Source organism: Numenius arquata, chromosome 2 (genome assembly GCF_964106895.1).
Source record: "Numenius arquata chromosome 2, bNumArq3.hap1.1, whole genome shotgun sequence".
NCBI classification, from domain to species: Eukaryota; Metazoa; Chordata; class Aves; order Charadriiformes; family Scolopacidae; genus Numenius; species Numenius arquata.
The window spans coordinates 63717189-63732045 of NC_133577.1; the positions used below are offsets into that span (position 1 = coordinate 63717189).

At 39.8% G+C, this 14857-nt stretch overlaps 1 protein-coding gene across 3 annotated transcripts in view; it reads right to left on the reverse strand.

The window, feature by feature from the left end:
* CALD1 (caldesmon 1) overlaps positions 1-14857 on the reverse strand; it is a 200784-nt gene that overhangs the window by 149189 nt on the left and 36738 nt on the right. For all 3 annotated transcript variants that reach the window (XM_074144465.1, XM_074144467.1, XM_074144466.1), the window contains exon 2: positions 9547-9631. The gene's annotated coding sequence lies outside the window, so the exon portion shown is untranslated. The remainder of the gene's footprint in view (positions 1-9546; positions 9632-14857) is intronic.

Sequence of the window (14857 nt, forward strand, 5' to 3'; positions counted from 1 at the left end):
GAAAAGGAACCAGCTCTGAGGGTCCAAAACTCCCTTAGCTCAAAGCAAAAATGTATTTTGCCTATATCAGGGTAGTTCGTCAATATTTAGACCACAGCAAGGTTTACAGAGTCAGCCACTAGGAGACCTTTCTGGGGACAAGACTTCAAACCCAGCCCTTTTCTAAACAGACTCCATGACCCCTAGACAAGCCAGTCTGCATCTCTGCTCCCTGTCTGAATGTGCCTACTTTGTCTATTTTAAGTTGGAAACACTTCAAGGCAAGAATTGCATCTCACTCAATATACAGATGAACAGAGCTGTGTAGTGTAACAGCTACATACAGTAACATACAAATACTCCTGATCAAGCATATGTTGCCTAATTTGGTTCTGCAACATTAGGTTATTCCCAATAGGAAAACTGAGGTACTGAAAAACAAGTCATCTTGCTGAATTCCTGTCTTTGCTTGCACAGCTTAATCCACTAGCCCGGTCCTGGTTCTTTAGGATTAAGCCAAGGGAAGTTCTACAAGCGGATGACAGTAACAACTGTTGTTGTGGTGCTGACAACAATAATAATACGGCAGGAAGGATTTCTGCAAAGGCTGCAGCCCAGCCAAAACACAGGCTACGCTTTCAGCAAGTGCAGAACGGGTCACTTTGTTTGCTGTGCCGTGTTACACTGCCACAATCTCCCTTCCCACTGCTGAGGAGATGCGGTCCTCTGCTCATAACTATCTATGGTTAAAACTAGATCTCAGTCTCGTCAAATATAAATTGTGTACAAACTTTTTTCCTTTCATATTCTTCATAAATGGTCATTTGGGGGTTTGCTCAGTTGGGGTGTTCTTCTGTTTGTTCATTTAATATGCACGCTGGACAGTGTAGAGAGGAGGCATTTAGATCCAAATCAGAACCTCTTATGTTCCCTCTCATAGTTAAAGTTGGATCAGAGTTCAGATGAAACAAAGCCAGCATTTTCAAACTGCTCTCAGAAGATTTTAGCTGGAATATCTTCTGGACAGTAGCAGTTCTTAGGAAGTCCACCTAAGGCCAAAATTCCATAGAAATGCTTCTTGCAAGAACTGAACTACAGCCCTACAGCACAGCTCCCTTCTGTACTGGACCTGAAATGGGAACCAACAGAAGTATTTCTCTCTCTACCTCCTCCCAATTTCCTTTGAGTAAATTCAGAACTGAGGTTGCATTTTTATCTGTTCTGTCTTAGTCTGATGTGTCGCGGAAATGCCAAACACCACAGTCAGTCAGTCACCTAGAACCTTCTCCCTCTTACCCTAAGACCTCATGTGCCTTTGCACACCCTCCTTGCTGTTTTCAAACCTTTTGTGTGCGTTTCGTTCCTCATCCATGGCTCCAGTCTACAGCAAAAGCCTTCACCTGGGCAGTAACTTTCACACAAGTGGTTTTGTAATCTTTCAATCAGCAAACTCTATAAGCAGCTATATACAGTGAAAAGTGCAACTATGGCTAAGAAAACTTTTCTTCAACTATGTTTCAGCCACCTTAGAGCATTCACTTCCAAATATAAACTTAGCTTACTAAAACTACAAATCATGGGTGTATTTGTAAACCTCAGGGACCATTACGGCAAATTTCTCAGCTCACATAAGCACTACTGGATCTGATTAAAAAGACTGTGAGTCAGCCTGGATCTTATATATGTTACTATACTCGGAGAGTACCTCACCAGGTCCATATCACAAATAAACACCAGCTCCTCAGAAATTAACATCAACTGGATGTTTCTGAAGTGAAAACTTCACTAGCTTTATATCTCACAAAGATGATGGTCAGGGGAGAGTTGGACAAATCTGCCTCCAGCTGCATCTGCTTCATGCAACAGGGTATGACGCAGTTTTCTTTAATCCGGTAAATCCATATGCTGTGCCAATGAGTGGATTACCAGCCTTGTGTTCAGAGGAAGCATTTGTGACATGTCATCATTTACATGAGTTCAGAGTACATGTAAAAAATAATATTTCGATCTCTCCATGCTCCACTCCTAGCTCTGCTACATTTTTCGATGATATTGCATTCATTCTGCACTGATATAAACGCATCTAAACAAAAGACAGCCTCACTTCCTTTTCTAAGATTTTCGGCTGATTGTATACTTGCTTATACAAGTCCCTTAAAATAAAAATCAACAGCTGGGAAAAACAACAAAGCCAAGTTGGACGTGTCAAAATCATATTTTCAATGGGTTTCTAGTGAACTTTGCAGGCGTTACACTCGATAGAGAGTTCGCCCTTTTCATTTGATTTAGTTCCCCTTTTCTCTTAGCAAACAAGGTGACAAATGATCATGCACAAACAGAATTTTTAATGATGGTCCTCCTCCATTTCTACAAGCCTGGACAACATAAGCTTACAGGTCACGTAATGTGGTTTTCTGCGGCCTTTTGCCCAAATATTTTACATTTCCAATTCTTTATATTTTCCAGATCATGTACGAACTTGAACCATCCCTCACAGCGGCCTTACCAAATGCAGCTACTATAGTGTTATCATCCTCTAACAAATACGGGTACGGGGCCAAGAAGTCAAATGACATGTATAAGACCATATGCATCATCAGCAAAAAGCAGGGTCAGAACTCACAGGATGATCCCAGCCTCCTGGCAGCACAGTGCTGTCTTTAGCTAGAAACCAAAAGCATGGCTTCAGCCTTTTTTACATCTTTGAAAGATGTTACCAAAATTCACAATCAAAAGGCTCAAAGGGTTTAAAGTTGGCCTTGTTTAATCCAGTTTCTTAGGAGTACATACCATATAGGTGCATGATGTGGTAGCAGAAAGAGTCCTAGCAATGTTATATGAAATAAAAGCAACTTCACAGGGCAGAAAGGTAATATCCCTAACAGAGCTGTGGGGTGATCACACCTGGAATACCTCATTCAGCTCTGCAGAACTCATTTCCTGAATGATAATAACAACCCAGAGGAAGATCACAGGAGAGCCATAAAAATGTTAAGCAAGCAGAGAGGGATTGACTTACAAAGAGAGATTAAAAGAGCTAAGGATGCATCGACTGACTAAATCCTAAAAAAGGTACGTGACAACTGTCTGCAAGTATTATAAGGGCACTAGCAAGGCCAAAGAATCATTTTAGTGAAACAAGAGTTTACAGCTACAGGGAGTAGTAGTACAATTAAAAGTAATGAAAATATTTATTGATCAAAAGTCATTTTAATAGCAAAATCTGGGGTAGGCCTGCTAATATGCTTAAGCAACACTAGTTCTCCTCAACTCTTCTTCCTTTACAAGCACAAAAATTATCACCTACATCCTGAAAACACTCTATTTTGAAATTTGAGGTTGAAAACAGGTTTTGAAATTTTCAGACATCCTTATAACGCTGAAGCAACACAGACATGTCAGACCCATTGCTTTCGCACTACCCCAGGTATAAGCTATAGCTTTGAGTAGGAAACTCCTTGACACAAGCAGACCAGCCTACATGTACTGATGGAAAATGTCCCAAGTGGGGCATTCACCAGTGGCTCCTGTGTCTCATCTAACTGTCCTTTAGAAAAAATGGGAAAATAAATGCCAGATCCCATTCTGTTTGGCTTTGGGATAATTTGCAATGCTAAGGGAACTAAACAACTCAATATTTAGCATTTTCTGTTTCTCCTCTTTCTTTTCTCCAGGAAAAAGGACGGACAGGCACATAAACGGACAGCCCATCAGAACACAAAAGGCTCCATCTTCCAAACTCAATCAAACCTTGTTGCAAGAGTTTAGAAAGTCACCAGTTTGCTTGTTCACCCTGCCCCTCTGCTGGGGGCTACCATGCCTTGAATGAGTCTGCCAAAGGGAACGGCTGTGCTTGTGCCTTAGCCAGTCAGGATCGCTGCACTCCTGTTTTTCACCTGAATAACAGCATAATGCTTAACTACTATTTACTACTAAACTACTGTTTGACTATATTTAGATCTGATTTACAGAGTGATCAAGACCTATGGACAAAAAGCACAAAGGGAACCACAAATTTGTGTTATAATAATGTCAACTTTGGGTTCCTTTGTCTTGGGAAACGCTCTTTTTTTGCTATCAAACTTTAATGGCAATATTTAAAGGTTTCCATTTCTCTTATTTTATTAAACCTGCTTGTTCTTAAGAAAAGCAGTGGCTGTCTACTCCATGAAATATGTGCACAAACAATAAGTACATCAAAAGCCTATTGCTTGTTGGCCAATTTCCATATAACCTAATATGGTTAAGAAAATGTTTGACTGGAGCCCAGAGCAGAGTGCCAAACTTAACAACTCTGCAGTAAGCAGAGTGCCACAGAGCCCTCTGCTTAGGCTCACTGTAATTTCAGCTTGGTGCAGTTACTACCTAGTCACATGAACTAGACCATAATTGTACTTCTACACAGTTACAAAGCCCAGATACTTTTGTTCTCTCTCCGCTGCCAATGAAGATTAACACTAGCTGCCCTACAAGGCTTTCAGAGATAGACGCTCCTTGGAGTGTTTCCCTTCTTGGGCTAGCTACAATAAGGAAATCCTGGGTATCCCGAGGATATAAAAGAACACACACTGCATAAGACACTCTGCTTTTGTGTAAACATCTCAGAAAAAGGAGGTTTTAAAGGGCTTCAGTACAAGAACATACTTTATCTACTGCTAATGTATATATGAGAGGTTTTACAATATCAAATCTATATGCAGGGCAGGTGTTTTCCTCACTCTGTCTTGCTACTACTGCCATTTATGAAACTTGGCAAGGTGCAGATTGCTTATCTGCCTCTGAGCCCGCTGCAAAATAAACCTTGCCCACTCATGTTACATATTTGTATTTCCATCTTTCAAATTTTGCCGGGCAGAAAGTGGTTTAGGATTTTTAAAATAGTTAAGACAAAAAAAAAAAAGGCGTCAAAGCAAATAAATGACATTATCATGGCCAGTCTAAGTAGCCTAAGAACATGAAGAACACTTCAGTTCTCTCACCTACTCTAATCTAATGCCATTGAAATCATTGCAAAGTCTGATAATAAGGATTTGGCGACAGAGGAAAAGTGGATCATTGAGCTTATATCAGTGAAACAAGTCACTTTAGGCATTAAACGAACAATGATACCTTGATTATGCAAGAGGCTTAGCCAGCCTCTCCCAGATCATTTCCTATGAGATCATATGCAGACTTGGAAACAGAAGCGACCGGTTTCAGGAAGTATGGAAGCCTTTTATGGATTATATTAACAAGGTACAGGCTGTTCCCTAAAACTGATTGTACATCAAATTCCATTACGGCCACATGCCCTTGGTTGGAATGCCTTCAGCATATATGATAGTACCAACAATCACCAAAAAAAGCAGCAATTCTGTCATTTAATCCCTGTGACTTTTTTTTTTTTTTTTGAGTACTGGCTATTAATTGTAATTTTCTAGGTGCAGATAACACACAACAGGTTACAATGGCATACCTGTTAGTTTCCCTAAACTTTAAAGCATCCTGCAGAGTTTAGCCACAAATTTGTAAAAAGTTAAATACCTGTCTTTCTTCGAAAAAAAAGAAAAATGCTACACTGTAAGATTTTGGAATGATACCTAATAACTATTAGAGGCCAATTTTGATTTTTCTTCTCCAGCAGAAAAACATACATCTACACAAAACCACATCAGTGCTTAAAAAATACAACTACTTTTTGCTTTGGTTTTTTGAGTTCTTAGCTAATGTATTTCCTACCAAGCACAATTTCCAGTCAGTTTAGTTACCATACATTCATTCTTGATACAGGAAATTAGAAAGCAAACCAGCAACTGCACTCCTTTTCTAAGAATTAATGCTGTGCATTTTCTTACTTTTTAAAATTTTACTTCTAGATGTTATTTTCCTGGTGATACATATGAACAAGGCAGATGCCTTGCATACACCAGGACTGCCCTGTGGTTCCAGGCAGACCCATGAGTCTATAAACACACCTCAAATGCTGTAACTGCGTTTGGAAAACATCAAGGCATTATGAAGGCTCTGGCCTTCAACCTCTTTAGCAAGGCTTATGCACCACTTGGGTTTCACGTTAACTCTTTGGCAATGCATAAAGTGCACGCTGAGCTTTATAAGACCTGCACTGTAAGAGGCTGAATTTCACTGCGGGAGGCAAACTAATTGGTTAATTGAATTAGCTTACATTCATCTATTTGTTAGCAATTATAGTAGGAGATTTTGTTTTCAGTTTAAAGTAACACAATATTTTCAAACAGCAGCTCTCAAATAAAACTAATAGTCTTCCCTTCTATTTACAGGTCGGGGAAGAGAGGCATGCATAAATGCAGTTACCTGCCGAAACCCAGTTGGTCGTTCAACAGCAGCACCTCCTGCATCCCAGTGAAGTGCCTCCCCACACCAGGCTGCACTTCCTCCTACCCTCGGCACAATCCTGATGCTAATATAATCAGTTCTTTAACCACAGCAGCGGTGATACAAAAACATTTAGAATGAAGATTTCCCCAGTGTCAAACTGCCACCTCTTATCTTATTAGAAATAAGACACATTTTTGTTCTTGTTGGGATTGAAGAGAAATAAGAAGCAGCCGGGCAGAGAAATTAAAAACTCACAAATCTATTACAATTATTTGCTGTTTAACAATAACACTGTTCTCTGTGCCAAAGAGGATGCAACAATTAAAGACAACCGCTGCCTTTGCTCAGTCTGGGAAATAACCATCCCTGATACAATCTCCCAGGAATCCATCCTTAGAGCCCTGCCCATCGCTATTTATAACTGAGTAAATATTAGAGGATTCACTTCTTTTGTCCTGAAAAAACAAGACCTTTGGCCTTAACATTTCTCTGGAAAGCATTTCAGAGAATGCTGTTACTCTGCAACAATGTTTCCTTCCATTAAAATTTCCTCTTAAAATATATGGCCCAAAGGAGGAACACTAGACCTCAAATACACCACAAATATGGACAAGTCTGCCTGCAGGCATTTGGAGGCTGGGAATTTGCCCAAAACATTATCCTTACAGAATTAACCAACTCTGTTAGTCAGCATAGTTAACAGCCTCAAAAAAATAATTTTACTCTGACATGTCTTTGTCAGGACAGCTCACCAATTGTATATTGCACTGTTTTCCACCGCTTAAGGATTAATTATTCCCAAGGCAGCACTGGAGCCTTTACACTTCTATGCAATGAAAAAAGTATTTGGGAGCCAATGCTGTCCAGAAAACTATGACTTTTAGGTTTCTCTTACTCCTGGCTTTAGCCCACCTCACCCTGCCTCTCCTTTCTGTCTTCTCCTAACACAAGCTGTGGTAGCCAGAGCCCGGAAGAGCAGGCAAGCTACAGCTGACCATACAAACTCAGTATGCACTCCAGACTCTGCCCTGCTTGGGACTCTTGTATTTGCCTATTGAAGACCAGTCATCATAAAAGGCAGTCTACAAAAATGGTACAAGACAGGCAACATGACTCAAAGGCAAGCCTTTATGTGCTATTCACTCACTAAGAGTTAATGCAGAAACAATAGCCATCAGTTCTGCCATTTATATGACCATGACTTTTGGGACACTTAATAAACGTTACCCTCATGGGAAAAGTCAAGATCAGATCTGTGATATCTCTCATCCAAGACGCAGCCTTTGACAGGGGCCAGGCATTTCAGAGAGGTGTTCAACAAACAAGGTAACCATTCTAGGTAAGTCCCTTCCTCACCTCCTCATTGAGGTTGGCTGTATCACTTAAGTTTTAAATCCCTGTTCATTGTTTTCCTTAGTCTTCACTACTATAATTCTATATTATATTACTATTTCATATAAATGTCTCATCCTTTTGGATCAGTGAATTTGCTACACATGACATCATAACCTCCACCTGTGTAGTCAGAATGATGGAGTTCCCTCACTTGGAGCAATTTGCGCTAAATGGCAATTATAAAACAAGTGCAGCCTGGGAACATTTATTAGTATTATTATCATTGCTTACCAAGACTTCTATCAAGGGCTGAAGCACTAATCTTTTGAAAGGCAAATTTCCTCCCACCTGGCAAGCAGAATTGTTTTGCGTGTCCCTATCAAACTAAAACCAGAACACCTAGGGAATATAGAGTCATTGACTTTGCTAACATATTCAGCAACATTATTATCTTAATGACATATAATAGTCTCCATATTCATAACCTTTCACTAGGAGAAAGACTAGTATGGCTGTTGAGCTGAAGTAATTACCTCTGTCTGTACCCCGTGTGTACAACTGATGTGTGTGTGCAAAGATGACCGCACATAAGTTTAATGACAAAGACAAATAAGAGTTAGGCCTTGTCAAGGAAAGAAATTCCCATTCAGGTAATGTCCAGGGACTACAGGAACCACAACATGGTAGAATTTCTCCAGTGCTTCAGAGAACTAGATTAGTGTGCACATACTTACTCATAATCCTTAGCACCAAAATGTTAACAAAAAGAAACATCAAGGTGGAAGATTCCCAAGTACCCACCAATTTCTGACAGTTCAATCAAGGACTACCATAAAGTGTCTTCCCAATGTTACCAAAGATAGGCCTCTGCTTTGTTTACAACCATATGCTAACTAAAATGTTTTTTGCTTCCTACTAACTTTCTTATTGTGTGTATATAGATAAAACAGGGCTTTAGAAGAAATTTGGAAACAGGCAAAGATTCTTCATGAACGTCAGAGAGACGATACCTCCTGAGGATTTTCTGAAGTCTGGAAATGGCTCACTCATGAATTATTGCCTTGCTGCTTTCAGGACCAAAACTAAATACTGTACTTCTCCTATTTAGACAAGACTACCAATAAAGTTTTCTTTGGAAGTCTCGAAAGGGGGGAGTTGATGCCGAATCAACAAAATTAAAGCATTGTTCCAATAAAGATAGTAGAGCAAGGACAGGAACAGCAGAAGCATTGTTCAATAAAGTTAGTAGAGCAGGACAGGAACAAGATAACCGCAAGGACAGGAGCAGCAGACTACTTGAACAAGACAAAAACCCATTCAGGCAAAATGTTGCAACCTGCAAGTTGGCATGTAGACCAAGTATGCCCTTATTTGGTATTAAGACTCAAAGGCTCACCCAGGGGACAAATAAGAACGACCAACAGAGGGTCCTAGAAACCCACCGTGACCACTAAGATGATAAACTGAGTTCGCAGAAGGGGGAGGATCCTTAGGATAATGAGTTCTGAGAAAAAGCATGAATATGTATATTCATTCTTGGAACAGTGATGAATATGTATGGATTGTACTAATATAAACAATGCATTGAGCATCTTTGGGTATGCATGCTTAGCAGAACGATCCCCCATGCACCCGGTGCCAAATAAAAAGAATGCCTGCTTCTTAAGACTACGTTGGTGTTGAGTTTATTCCTGATTTCATTGACACCAATACATCAAATTAAGCTGAATAATAGCCACCCAGAATACCCTCTTTCCACACCAGATCTTGAGTTTCAAAGGAAACTAAGCTAATACTAAAGTGCTGCTCATGATAGCAATTGTCTCAACTGAATAGGAAATACCTCCGGAAAAAAAATATATATATATACATATAAGTATTAATAGCATATCTCACCAGTGATGATGCCCCTGAGCCTGGAAGATGCTGCCTCTTCAGCTCCCAAGGGATTCTTTGCGTAACCAAATGGTTATCACAGGCACTGCAAAGACAGAATTGTTTATGGGTGGGAATGAAGGGGGCTCCGAAGGCACAAGAACTTTACAGTAAGGATGATCCAGAAAGCAGACCAGATCTCGATCCTTGCTGTAGTTTCCAAGTACTATTGCACCACTGACTAAGCTGACCTGCAACTCCTTTTCTTTTTCCAGTGTCTCCTCTGTGAGGAAGAAGAAAATCCCAAGCAAGCAAAGGCAGACTGCACTATCCGTCCAAGGTCCCATTTAGGGACAAAGAGTTGCTTCTGCTTTCAGGGAAAACTGCTCCATATACCTGATCCTGCTGCCATGACCGTAACCCAATCACAGTGTAATGCAATCCTGAGAACAGCCTGGGAAGCATCAGCCACAGAACTGAGAATTTTAATAGCCAAACTGCATTGATTAATATGGAGCCAAACCTGATTATGCCGCCATGATTCACTTCACAAAAAATATCTAAGGGAATTCCCTGTTTGTTTTGGCAGTAGACCAGCACAGTTCCTTGATTGCTGGCTGCCTCCAGTCAAAGATGCAAAAACATTTGGCTATTTCTGCATAGCTGCTGGAGTGCATTTACACAGTTTTCAGTGACAGGTTGCTTGTCTGTCTTTACATGTACTTAGCCACTTTGTGGCTAAGTGATAAAACAGCCACCTCCGAGTAATAGCGAGATTAAATGATAACAGCTTGGGCAGTATGTGGTGAGACTGGAAATTGCCTTTGAGTGATGCCTCAGCAGGAGAACTGGAGGGAGTTCCTGGGAGAATAGACTCAGATATCCCACTTGGTGGAACATAAGCCAACTGCGAAGCTGCTCCGGGGCTCTGCTGGCTCCCATCCCCTTTCATCTACAGAGGCAGTGAAAAGACAAAACTTCCAAATGTCTACATACTCAAAAGACAAAAAGCTCTGGACACAAGGTCTGGAGAAATTTTATTTATCTCTTAAATCAGGTGAAGAAAGATCTCTCAAAAATGAGCTGGCTTCACAACCAGCCTTTCATTAGAAATGCACAGTTTACCTTCCATGTTCTCCACCTAAGCAGCACAATCAGCAGATGTGTTTAAGAATATTCATTAGACTAACTGGCTTGAGCAGATTTGACAAAGCTCTGGAAAAATATATCATGCTGTTGCAAGTGACACTGCATTTTTGCACCATTTCTTCTAAATCCCGAAGCAGTAGTGTTGAGGGGGTCATTGCTTATCTTAGGGAATTTTGAGGGTTTTTTTTTAATTTTATACTGCCTGTCAAATGAGGTCTAATGAAGGCAGCATGCGATAGAATGATGGGGAGTCAAAGTCTTCAATACATATACAGGACTGTGCTCCATCATGGCAAAACACAACTTGTACCCTATTGTTTTACAAAAACAAGAAACACCTTCATTGGCCCAAGAACTACCAAGATGGAAAATCACAGCTGTGTGCAGCTGAGGTGGTGGTTCCTACAGAAAGCTCTACCCTGGAGTTTCCTAAGACAGCATCGCAGTAAGTGCTGAAGAGATCCACTTTTTCTAAGGTTTGACAAATCCAGGACATCTGATGAGAAGAGTGCAGATTCCCCCTGATCATTGCAAAGGTCCCCATTTCTGAACTATCTCAGCCTCAATAAAAGTCCCATTTAAGTCAATAGCAGTGGAATACTCTAATCCAGAGAAAAATCTAGATCTACCCTTGCATTAATAAAATGCAAAACTGCTCCAGTCACTAATAAAATCCAATGATTAACATGCCATTCAGGAGTCGAGTAGCTACATGAGGTGATCCAGTTCTTTCAAGTAGGAATTCAGCTCTTAGACTGCTCACCCTACGTTACTTACCATGAAAAAAACCCACACTATCATTTACATATGAGGAGGAAAAAAAAAATTCAAGTGTGCAATATAGTAGGGTAAACAGCATTAAGTTCTGTAGCTTCCTTACTGTTTAGATATTTCAGAAATAAAGCTCCATCAAAGGTGGACATTAGTCTTAATCAGAACATCTCATTTCCATTCAAGGTCTTTCACTTAGACTTGTATCCTGTGATACCTTAACATCAAGTCATTCTCAAGTACTCACATTCACAAGGTGCGTGCTCCTCACCAACCAAACAAGATTATTCACCTACTTGAATAGGCACACATTTCTTGGCACAGAACCAAAATATACATGCACAGCATATGTTTTTTCAGGGACATGTTTTTGTTTCATGGGCTGATTTTATTCTGTAGTCCAAAGCACAGTACCAAAAAATGAAATAAAAATAAATCCATTATGTCACGTCTTCAAGAATTCCTCAGTGAACAAAATTAATGAATATATTTTACACTATTTATTTCCCAATTGCAATGACATTTTCCATGCATAAAGTCTGTTTGTACCCTCAAAGCTATCAAAACCTGAATTCTCTCCTAAAAGGAAACACTAATGAAACATCTATGAAATGAAAGACTATGAACGAGTGAACACTAATTGACTAGGCAGGATTTGAGCCAGAGGAATGTTTTACCCACTTGTTGATATACTTTTATACTATTTTATATCATATAGCCTGCAAAATATCAAAGTCAAGGGACACTAATAACTAAAAATACTGTATAAAACTGATCTATTTGGTTCATACTCAGGCGATCCCTGAGTATGAAGGATCCCTTTAGGCATCCCTTTAGGATGCCACACCTAAAGAAAAGCTGAGACTTAATCATATTGCACTTCTTTCCTAAAAGAGGCCAAAGCATGATACAAATGGATTTATCTTTTTGGTTTTTTAATCCTTCCTACAGATTATCACACTATTATATTTACTTACATATTGATCAACTAATTACCACTTGGGGAAATGGAAGTATGGGTACCAAACCCAAACAGCTGTGGAAATGTAAACTTTCTCTTCCTCTTCAGGTTGTCAGTACTATCTTGCTTTCATAATTTTATAGCTAGAGATAGCTACTTCCAAACAGAGAAGCAGACAATTTACATTTTTATAAGCAAACTAAAGCATGTTTTCACATTGCTCTTTTCCAAGATGAAATTCTGTTCTCCATAGGAAGGGGGAAATGATCATTTTCTGAAAATAAGGTCATTACAGCTTAGATCACAACACGTTAGTCCAGTATTTTTTGAGAAACTCCTTCCCTTCAATTTAAGTTGACTACTAGAATAATCAAGCTGCATTTTGTGGGTTACATTTGCATACTGGAGTAAGCTTTGTGTAAACAAGGTATAGCGCCATAATTCTTTGTAGGTCAATCAAAACAACCAAGTATACATTGTCTATCTCTGCCTTTCCTCAAAATAAAAATTAATGGTAGGCTACAAAAAGATTCGTGTAAATTTTCTGATCTAGTCCTTAAAATCTCGAGTGCTTGTAAATTCGTCAGATCAACTTTTTAATAGTTTAGGCTATTTTGATGGCATAAATGAACACAAAATCTCATTCATTGTTAACGCCGATGCTTATTTGATATCCGGTCAGCCCAGGTGACATGAGCACAGGATCTGTAGAATCAGCCCTGAGCTCTGAGGAAGATGAGCTGCAGGGGTTCACACACATCCCGTTTCACAACAATGTGGCGCTACGGATTGGTCCCTTCCCTCATCAGTAAGTAATAGTGGCAGGATGCTACATGCTGTTTGGAAATTGGGTTGAGGCACTGTAATCTCTCACAGCAGGGCAATCCTGGTGGGCCTGTTCCATGGTATTAAATGTGGCAACACTTAGATGGTAGAGCCTGCATGAGCAAACAAAACCAGTGACAGCAAGGGCTACCTACGTCCATTTTCCTGGAAGGGGCTTGACCCTCTTTTTCTATAGCCTAAGTAAGGAAACAAAATGCCTTACTTTATTGCCATACCCTTTGAAGTTTTGTTTGGCCAAAATGTTGAGGACAATTCCCCCCATTATGGCACAAACATTTAAATACCTATAGAAATCAAACTGATTTCTGAACATCTTTGGAGCCCTGCCTCAGGGCTATGAAAGCCGGAGGTGTGAACAACAGCCAAGTAACTCATTGAAACCATATCAGGTATGGCGCTGTTTCAGAGGAAAGCATTATATGTGCTGAATTACCCTGCTTTCCAGCAAATCTGGCTGCAGAAGTTCCCAGGGATTTCTTGGCCTGTTTTATTCAGCTCCTGAGATCAAAAGACATCACAACCCAAGCAGATCTGGGCTGCAGACATTTTAAAGGAGACAAACGGCAAAAATATCTTTCAGTACAACCAGCAACGCTATCTTCCACTTCTGATCACCTTGAAGAGACAACTTGAAAACCACCACCCATCGCAGACAGCAGCTCCTCTTTGATGTCTTAATAGCAAGTAACCCATGGTGCAGAATCACAACCACATATGAATTGAAATGCTCAATAGGGTAGTCATCCTCAGATGCAAATTCCCAGATCTTACAGCTGACCGGTCTGAAGACAGAAATGTGACCGAAAGGTCTAATAGGTTTCAGTTTACAGACTTCTCAGGTGCTTTGGAGAAATCGCCCTTAAAGTGTCCTTTTTCACAAGCTTTATATATATACTAAAGGGACATAGTTAAAACAATAATTCTGCCTGTCACAGCAAGGTAACTTTTACACTTTTATCTTACCTATTAAAATAAGTCCTTTAATTTCTCACCTAACAGTATTTAAAAGAGACCTAAAGCAGTTTTGCCTGTTCTTGAACTAGAGTAGCACTTACTTTTTCACAGTATTTTTCACTACCGATGTGAAAAAGCACAGTTAGACGTAACTTTGCTCAATGCACAGCCTTTGGTCCCTTTTGACTCAAACATGAAGCTTAATTTCTCACAATTTGTGTTAACAATTTGATGAAAACTCAACATGTAATATTGAATTATGTAAGGGAAAAAAAAAAAACAAGCAACGTGGTTATCTGTTGTTTCCCTTGTCAGCCTACAAAAACACAGCGTATGCATGAATGCTGCACATATAGGGAGAACCCTGTTTTAAAATCTCTGATCAGACATTTTTGGTTAAAACTCCCACCATCCACCTACCTATCATACTGCCTCTATCAGTTCTGGTATCAATCATCAACATAAATATTTGCATTTTAGAAAAGAATGGCTTTTTTGAGGATCCTTCAAGTCCTACATATATTTACCTCGAAAAAGGTCACATCTTATTCTACACACTTTTCCCCTGGCATTTTTGTTCCATGTTTTTCTTTGTAGGAGACTGGAAGATAGACATTCTGTACATTTTTGTGGGACAACTGCATTGGGCAG